Here is an 8,661-nt window from a genome sequence, read left to right as displayed (position 1 = left end):
GCATGTATCAGAAGCCACTAGGGGTACTGCTATTTTGGATTTAGTTCTTACTAGTTCTGAGGATCTAGTTGAACATGTTTCGGTGGGGGAAGAGTTTTCTTCCAGTGATCATCGTATCGTCAGATTTCACTGTAACTTTTCCTCGGGTAAGGTTGATAACAAAAGACTGGTTCCTTGTTTTCGGAGAACTAACTTTGATGTTTTGCGAAGAAGGTTAGCGGAAGTTTTCAAAGACCGGTTGGAATCAGTAGGGGTGGTAAGTCAATGGGAAGAATTTAGTACGAAGCTGTCCTCTGTTTTGCACGACGTCATACCCTTTGTTCGAAAAAAGCGTGTTTGTACATCACACCCTCTATGGTTCACGGATAGCGTGCGGAACCTTTATCTTGAAAAGAAAAGAGCATTCAGAGAGTATAAAAGTGGACGAGGTGACCTATCATTGTTTACTGATAAACGAAGACTGTTGAAGAAAGCGATAAGGGATAGTAAAAAGCAAGTTGAATCTAGGTTGGCAGATAACATTGGCTCTGACCCAAAATCATTTTTTCGATACGTCAATAATGGATGTAAGGGGACAGTTGGCCCCCTCTCGATAGGAGGCTCAAAAGTAGAGAGCAATGTAGGCATGTGTAGTGCTTTCAATGACTTTTTCGCGTCGGTTTTTAATGGAGATAATGATATTCGATATACGGGTGTTGCATGGGGTAATAAAACGCTCAACGATATTCAAGTGGAAGACGTGGAGGTCCTAAATCTTCTAAGAAATGTATGTGCAAGCAAAGCACCAGGACCAGATGATATCTATCCCAGGGTTCTCAGGGAAGGTGCTAATGAATTGTTGGGGCCAGTCGCACAGATATACAGGAGTAGTGTTGCTGAGGGTATCGTCCCGAGAGATTGGAAACTGGCTAACGTTGTTCCGATATTTAAGAAAAGGTAGTAGAGAAGTGGTGTCTAATTATCGTCCAGTGAGTTTGACGAGCTCCCTCTCGAAAATTTTGGAAATTATCATCAAAAGGCAGTTTGTGAAGTGGATAGACGAGAATAATGTATTGTCGGATAATCAGCATGGGTTCAGGAAGGGGAAGTCATGTGTAACTAACCTCCTTTGCTTCTATGATTACGTGACTAAGGCTTTGGGTAAGAGCAAAAATGTCGACGTTGTTTACCTTGATTCCCAGTAGGCATTCGATCGGGTCCAACATGGCTAACTCTTGAAGCGTTTACACGAGATTGGAATAGGGGGCAACTTGCTGAATTGGATAGAATCGTGGTTAAGAGATAGGTCGCAACGAGTTATGGTGAACGGGGAATTCTCTGGTTGGACAGACGTCACAAGTGGAGTTCCTCAGGGAAGTGTCCTTGGCCCCATACTTTTTTCACTTTTTATCGACAAACTCGATCAGGGTATCGATGGAATTACTAGCAAATTCGCAGATGATGTGAAGCTAATGGGGGTAATCGGAAATGAAAGCGATAGGGAGTTGCTCCAGACCAACTTAAACAAGATTGCAGCATGGGCAAATGATGTTGCGAAACAACGGGGTGGGTGGACTGGATACATCGTGTAAGTGAAATACACTAATCACACAAGGAAACGCACGTCCTTCATCATCACACTTTATTTACGGGAGACATTCCACTTAACATGTTGCCAAAGGGAGAACAACAATACTCTTCATGCTTTTGGCATAACCCGCCATTATAAAGGCTTCACATTTATATCGTAACACTCCTCCTTGCCAAAGCATGACGAAAGGAAAAATAACGTTGATGCGCTTCATCCTCCTTGCCAGCAGCTGGTCTGCTGCTGCTGCTGGACTTGCGGGTCTTTGGCTCATTCTCTTCCTTCTCGTCCTCTTCGGCCCCGTTATCGACGTCGGATTCATAGTTCTTCGATTTCTTACCTTGGTGACCATCACCGTGTTTCTTGGACGGCAAAACTTCATCCTCTTCTTTCTCTCCAATATCATTTCTTCGTCCTCTTTTGTCTGCCGGCCTACGGCCTTTCGCTTCAGTAACTTTGATTCGTAATCTGAATCCGAGCCGGTGTCGTCATCACTGTCCTCCTCCTCGTGTTCGGAACCTTCTTGCTCGTCATCTTTAGCTTTTGTCATCGTCGCCTTGCGCTCGCGATTTTTCGGACTGGCTTTCACGTCGGCGGTACCATCCTTGTCGGAGTCGTCGTCTTGGTTGCTTTCCTTGGCAGCTGCATTATCGCGCCTTTCCCGACTAGAGTTATCGTCGTTATCAGTCGTCTTCCTAGCCGATCTAGCTGCCCGACCACGTTTCCTGGTTACCGGTTTCTCTTCAACGACAGCGTCATTCACTTTGCCAGCTTCCTCAACAGCCACTTGTTCTACTTCTTCCTTCATAGCTGCTTTCCACATTTCTGCATCAGATGATTCCATCGCTTTTTCGACGGTGGCGGGATCCTCGATCCGAATATCAGCATTAAACTGCGCTTCATTGACAGCTTTGTATGACACTGGATTCCCATAAAAACTTGTACGTCTTCTTTGTCTCTTGCTTCTTCTAGCATCTGGAGGTTGATTCGCAGTGGTTGTAGGCTGTTTCGAATGTCCAACCATTTGCTCTGCATGCTTCAAGTCGGGCAATGCATCCCTTAGAGAGGCTCCAGGAGGTGTCACTTGTACCTCTTGGTCATTTAGATTGACTATTAATTTACTTCCTTTCAACTGACAATCTGTTTGGCTCCTCCTGAATGGAAAAACAGTCTCATCAAACCTCACATTCTTACTGGGGAAAAATATGTCTTCGTCTACGTTCCACAACTTGTATCCCTTGCCTCCTTCAGGGTATCCAATGAAAACGCATTCTTGTGAGCGCTTTCCTAACTTTCCCTTTACTTGCGTTTTATTCATGTGCGCATACGCTTTGCAACCAAAAATTTTAAGATGACTAGTTTTGACAGGTCTTTTGGTCCAAAGTTCTTCGGGTATATCTCCCTGGATAGCTTCAGATGGGCATTTATTCCGCAAATAACTGGCGGTAACGACGGCATCTGCCCACAAGTTGTCTGGAACCTTCGAGTCTAGAAGAAGACATCTGGTCATGTCGAACAGGGTGTGATTCATTTTCTCGGCTACCCCATTCTGCTCTGGAGTTCTAGGGACCGTGAGCTGCCTCGATATTCCATTTTTGTTCAAAAAATCGTCAAATTCACGACTGATATATTCCCCTCCATTGTCGCTTCGTAGAGTAGCGATTTTAACTCCATGGAAATTTTCAACAGTCTTTTTGAACTCAATAAATTTCTCGAGGACTTGACATTTGGATTTCATAGGCTTCACTACTGCATACCTTGAGTAGTCGTCAACAAAAGTGACAATATACCTTGACCCTCCTTTAGATGTAGGCAGGATAGGTCCTGTGACATCACTATGAATGAGCTGAAGTGGCCTCGATGCACGTTTGGTCTCTCCTTTAGGGAAAGGAATTTTTCTCATCTTTCCAAGGACACAAGTAGAGCAAATATTTCCATCTTCCATTGCTTCTGCACAACTAATGACAGTGTCATCCTGCTTCATGAGCTTCTTCACTGCATTCAAATGAAAATGTCCTAAGCGTCGGTGGATAAGATCCTCATGCCTTGAGATATGCGCTTTATAAGTCCTCGCTTCTTCAACCTTATAAAGTCTCCCACTTCTATATGCAGTAAGGATTACTCTATTTCTTTCATTAGGGTCCTTGACGATGGCCTTGCCTCCTTGAAATGAAACAGTCATTCCCATCTCCTCGATTCTTCCCACTGAAAGGAGGTTACCGTCGAGCTCTGGTACGTACAGAACGTCGGCTAGATAGAATGTTTCTTTACCACAGGATTTAACAGGCTTCAAAACAACTTCACCTTTTCCAACCACTTCCATTTTTTCGGAATTAGCTATTTCCACTTCGGACTTCACAGTTGTCAAGTTGAGAAACTTATATTTTTGTGAACACATGTGCTCCGTTGCACCACTGTCTAGATACCAATCGCAGCTAGGCTTCTTGTTACCAGCGTTGGCAGTCAGTGTCCGATTCGCGTTCTGCGAAACCTTATCGGCCCGATGGGACGTATTCTTCGACGGGCAGTTTCTGGCTATGTGTCCCCAAACACCACAGGAAAAACACCGAATTCTTCTCTCATTATGTCTGGAGTATCTCCCTGATTGTACGCGAGTTTTTCCTGTATCATCAGTTTTAAGAGCTCTATCGCCCACAGCTACGCGATTCGTTTGCGTATGGTCACGCAGTAACTTCTTCTCTTCCACAATCAGACGCGATTTTACCATTTTTGTGGACAGTTCGTTCTCATCACGCTCTAAGTTCAGTATCAGACCTTCGTACTCTTTGGGTAGACCCATTAACATCACAAGAGCGACTTCCCTGTCGGTGAAACCATATCCACAGGACGCTACCTTTCGATGTAAGTCCATCAATCTTCCCAAGTATGCACTTACGCATTCGTCAGGCCTCATCGACACATTAAAAAAGTCTCTAAGAAGCTGCAGTGCGTGTAATAATCCGAACTTCGTGTGAATGTCCCTCAAGGATGCCCAAGCGTCCCTCGCTCTCGCACAGTCCGCGATATCGTCTAAAAAGTCGTCTTCGACCACTAAAAACAGAAACGTGAGGGCCCTTTCATTGGTTTTCCTCTCGTCCTCTCTCAGTTCTGGTCCGTATCCGGGTTCTATGGCATCCCAGCAGTCTTTCTGCACCAGTGCGGCGCGCGTTCGTATACTCCACGCGTTGTAATTGTCCCTATTGAGTTTTGGAATCTTCAATTCCTCCATCTCTGTTAGGCTTAGTTCCGCGCGTGTAGAATTTTTTTTCGATCCTTTGTGAAATTAGATTTAACTTATCTACTTCCCACTTACCGATGAAACGTCTATCCAGGAGCCTTCGTGCTGATAACGTGTTGCGAAACAACGGGGTGGGTGGACTGGATACATCGTGTAAGTGAAATACACTAATCACACAAGGAAACGCACGTCCTTCATCATCACACTTTATTTACGGGAGACATTCCACTTAACATGTTGCCAAAGGGAGAACAACAATACTCTTCATGCTTTTGGCATAACCCGCCATTATAAAGGCTTCGCATTTATATCGTAACAAATGAATGGAGCATGACGTTTAGCGTAGATAAGTGCATGGTCGCTCATTTTGGTTCGAACAACCCACGGTTCTCTTACGAGTTGAATGGTGTCACTATCCCGGATGCAACTAGAGTCACCGATTTGGGAATTCTCATTGACGAGCGACTTAAGTTTTCTGAACATTGTTCAGCGGTTGTCAAAAAATCGAATAGAATGCTTGGTCTCATTTTCAAAAAGGTCTCTTCGCGTTCTCCTAAAGTCATTCTTCCGCTTTTTCGAGGCTTAGTTCGTCCTGGACTGGAGTATGCTGTAAGGTTTTGGAGACCATACCTACAGAGGGACATAGACTTGGTTGAAGGGGTGCAGAGAAGAGCTACGCGTGTCCTTATTGGCACACAGGGCTTGAGTTATGAAGAAAGACTTCATTTTTTGAATATGTTTACATTGGATGAACGCAGGTGTCGAGGAGATATGATCGAAGTGTTCAAAATTTTCAATGGGATGGATAGGATGGACCATGAACTTTTAGTACACCGCCAATCGACTGCTTTTACAAGGGGACACCAGTATCGATTGGTGAGGGACAATGCAAGGTTATGGTGTCGCAGGGAATTTTTCTCCAATAGGGTTGTTAATAAATGAAATAGCTTACCCCCGGAGGTAGTAAATTGTAACACAATTGACACGTTTAAAAAGAAATACGATAAACATGTTGGGGTAAATCGAGAAGCTATCCATTCTTAGAATAAGACAACCATAAGTATTCTTTATGGGCATTGTATAATATTTTATCATGTGTATATATTGTTTGTAATTTGTGTTAATTGCATTTTTAATTGGGTTGCTGTATTTTTGAAACATATGACAACCATATTTTTATGGGCATCTTTTTATCAGCCACCTCGTTGGGCATTTTGCCTGTTGTGGCGTTGTATTTGTATTTGTATTAGATCACCCACTCACACTTCTTTCACATTGGTGGGGGTGGGGTAGGGACAATCACCCTCCAACCGTATTTCCATCTATTCCAAACGGTCATAAATAATGGAAATCATAATTAGAAGGAAAAAAGGTATAACAAATAAATTAAAGGAAAAAAGCCAGAAAATTAAAAAAAAAATAAATTAAAGGCATAAGAACTTATTGAAAAATCTCTTGTATAGAGGACAAGAAATATTTTAAATGATTCTGAGGCCCGGTCTAACTCAAGTGTGTAGGCCTTTAAGACTTGTGAAAATCTTTCTCGTATATGAGACATCCCCCCTCCCAATAGTATTCAAGACATTTGGTTAAACACCCTTGAATATATGCGGTTAAAATTTTAGGTCGCTAAATTATAAAGTGTTGGATTTATTATACTAATTTATTTTCACCGATTTCTTGCATATTAATTAAACGTCTAAACATTGCGGTGCCATCTATTGCCAGACTGCTAATACTAACGCCCGAGTGGCACAGTGGAAAGAAGCTCGTCTTACACTAGGAAGGTTACTGTCAAGATCCACGGGTTCGAATCCGAGCAAAGAACATCAGAAACAAGTTTTTTACTTACCGATCCTCGGGTAACCACCGATAGATACCACCTTCATTTCCCACCCAGCTTCACTGGTTGGAAATAGCCGGATTTGGTGCGCGGTAAAGTAGTTGACTACTAATACTACTTAGCTGTACATGTTTTTTGTACACATTCCTCTACGGAATTTCTAACGAATTGGTAAATCTTCAGACTATTACTGCAAACACACATATATATACCCCGTCAATATTACTCTGCGGAACCTCTAACGAATTGGTGCGTGTCTGTGTTGTGAAGCTTATTTCCGTGTAATGCTTGTTATAGTGCGGTAGCCCGGTCGATAAGATGCTCGCCTAAAGTACCACAAAGTGTTTAGAGGTGTCGCGAGTTCGATACCCTGTTCGTCCTTGTCAAAAGCGTTCCTGACACAAGGGTACAACAGAAACGGCGACATGACCGCAGGAAAAGATTGATACCGTAGGGAATCCCCCATCGAGGGGTTAGCGCACCAACCTCTCGATGAGTATAAAAAACAAGCCTGCCGTTCGGAATCGGGGCAATAAATTGTAGGTCCCGGTCTAATTAACCCTCGTGTGCAGAAAATGACCGTGGTGCGCAAAAAAAAATATTAATAATTTCAAATGCTATAGTGCTGCCATCTATCACGTATTTTTCAAACTATGAGTGAAGTGTAATGTTTGAATATTTTACCGTTGTAGGCCTGTTGCTTTCTGCGGCGAGACTTGATGGGGAGATCAGTTTGCATTCGTACCTCGAAGTTGGGAACCACAGAAAACCAACTTCGGTCGACCACCTCTGTGGCGACGGTGGAGCTCTACAGACTGGAAAACATCGTCCGAAAAATGAAACCGATTATGGAACAGCTGCTGACATCTGATAGTTATAAAAGAAAATGAAACTCGCATCTTCTCTCTCTAGTATCATTCGTGAAAACGAGATGGAAGTAAACCTTCATCACAAGGAAATATTTTGCACACTATGAAATCATGTAGGCCAAAACCTGACATATTTCGGGAGGGACTACAGTGAGTCAAGACAGACCATACTTACATCAGCGATGCCTGTAGATTGAATATTGAGCCTACAGATTATTTTCTACTTGGTTATCAGGACAACTATCGAAGCGTTTTTTTGCCAGTTGGCTCTTTTTAGAGAATGTTTAGTACATCGATGGTAGCTTGTATCAACAATTGGATCAGGAACATCAGTACTTGACTGCATGCGTGTCGCCGTTTTTGTTGACATATAAAAATTTGGACGATCGGCAAGAAAATATCCTGTACCATGAATTTGCCACCACCTGGTTTAGAAACAGGTACTTTTTGAAGGTATTTCACTTGGTTCCTAAATAATAGATGGCAGCATATAAGTCCTATTTTTCTGTTTGTGAAAAAATGAATGAAGTTCTCAAATTTCTGGATAGATAGTAGCACGAGCTGCAGTATTTTGGCATGGCATTTTATCAGTACAGCCGACGCGCGATGTAACGAACCCCCTTCGTTCCGTCGAAAAGGAACGTTATATTGGGAGGTTCGTTATATGGGGCCGTTCAAGTATTGCGTCATCATCGATTCGATGGGGGGGGGGGGGTTTGAATAATGCTTAGGTCATCAACCACCCTTTATGAAAATATGAAATATTCTTAATGGCATCTTACTCGGTAGACTGCTCTCGTTTCGGTGAGCCGAAAACGAGAAAAACCTTTCGATAGTTTGTGGGCACTTGAAGCAACATTCCCCCCCCCCCACCTATTGATAAGTGCCCTACAGAGCCACTTTAGTGATCTCTAAATGTTTCGCTGATCCAAGTGATCTGGAAATGTGTCAGGGCCGCTAAAGTGCTGGAACTGTGCGACGCATCACTCAAGTGATCCGTAATTATATGCCGCTTGAGTGATGTGTAGAACCGCACTGGGGGCCACTTAAATGCTCTAAAACTACGTCACATGCCACTCAAAGTATCTCTAAATGTGTCACGGATCGCTTAAGTGTTCTGGAACTGTGTCCCGGGTTATTTTAG

This window comes from Pholcus phalangioides, unplaced genomic scaffold, assembly GCF_987345545.1.
Source record: "Pholcus phalangioides strain wild (caught in Gottingen) unplaced genomic scaffold, Ppha-v1.0 ptg000030l_1, whole genome shotgun sequence".
Lineage (NCBI taxonomy): Eukaryota > Metazoa > Arthropoda > Arachnida > Araneae > Pholcidae > Pholcus > Pholcus phalangioides.
Note: the sequence above shows the minus strand (reverse complement) of the source record.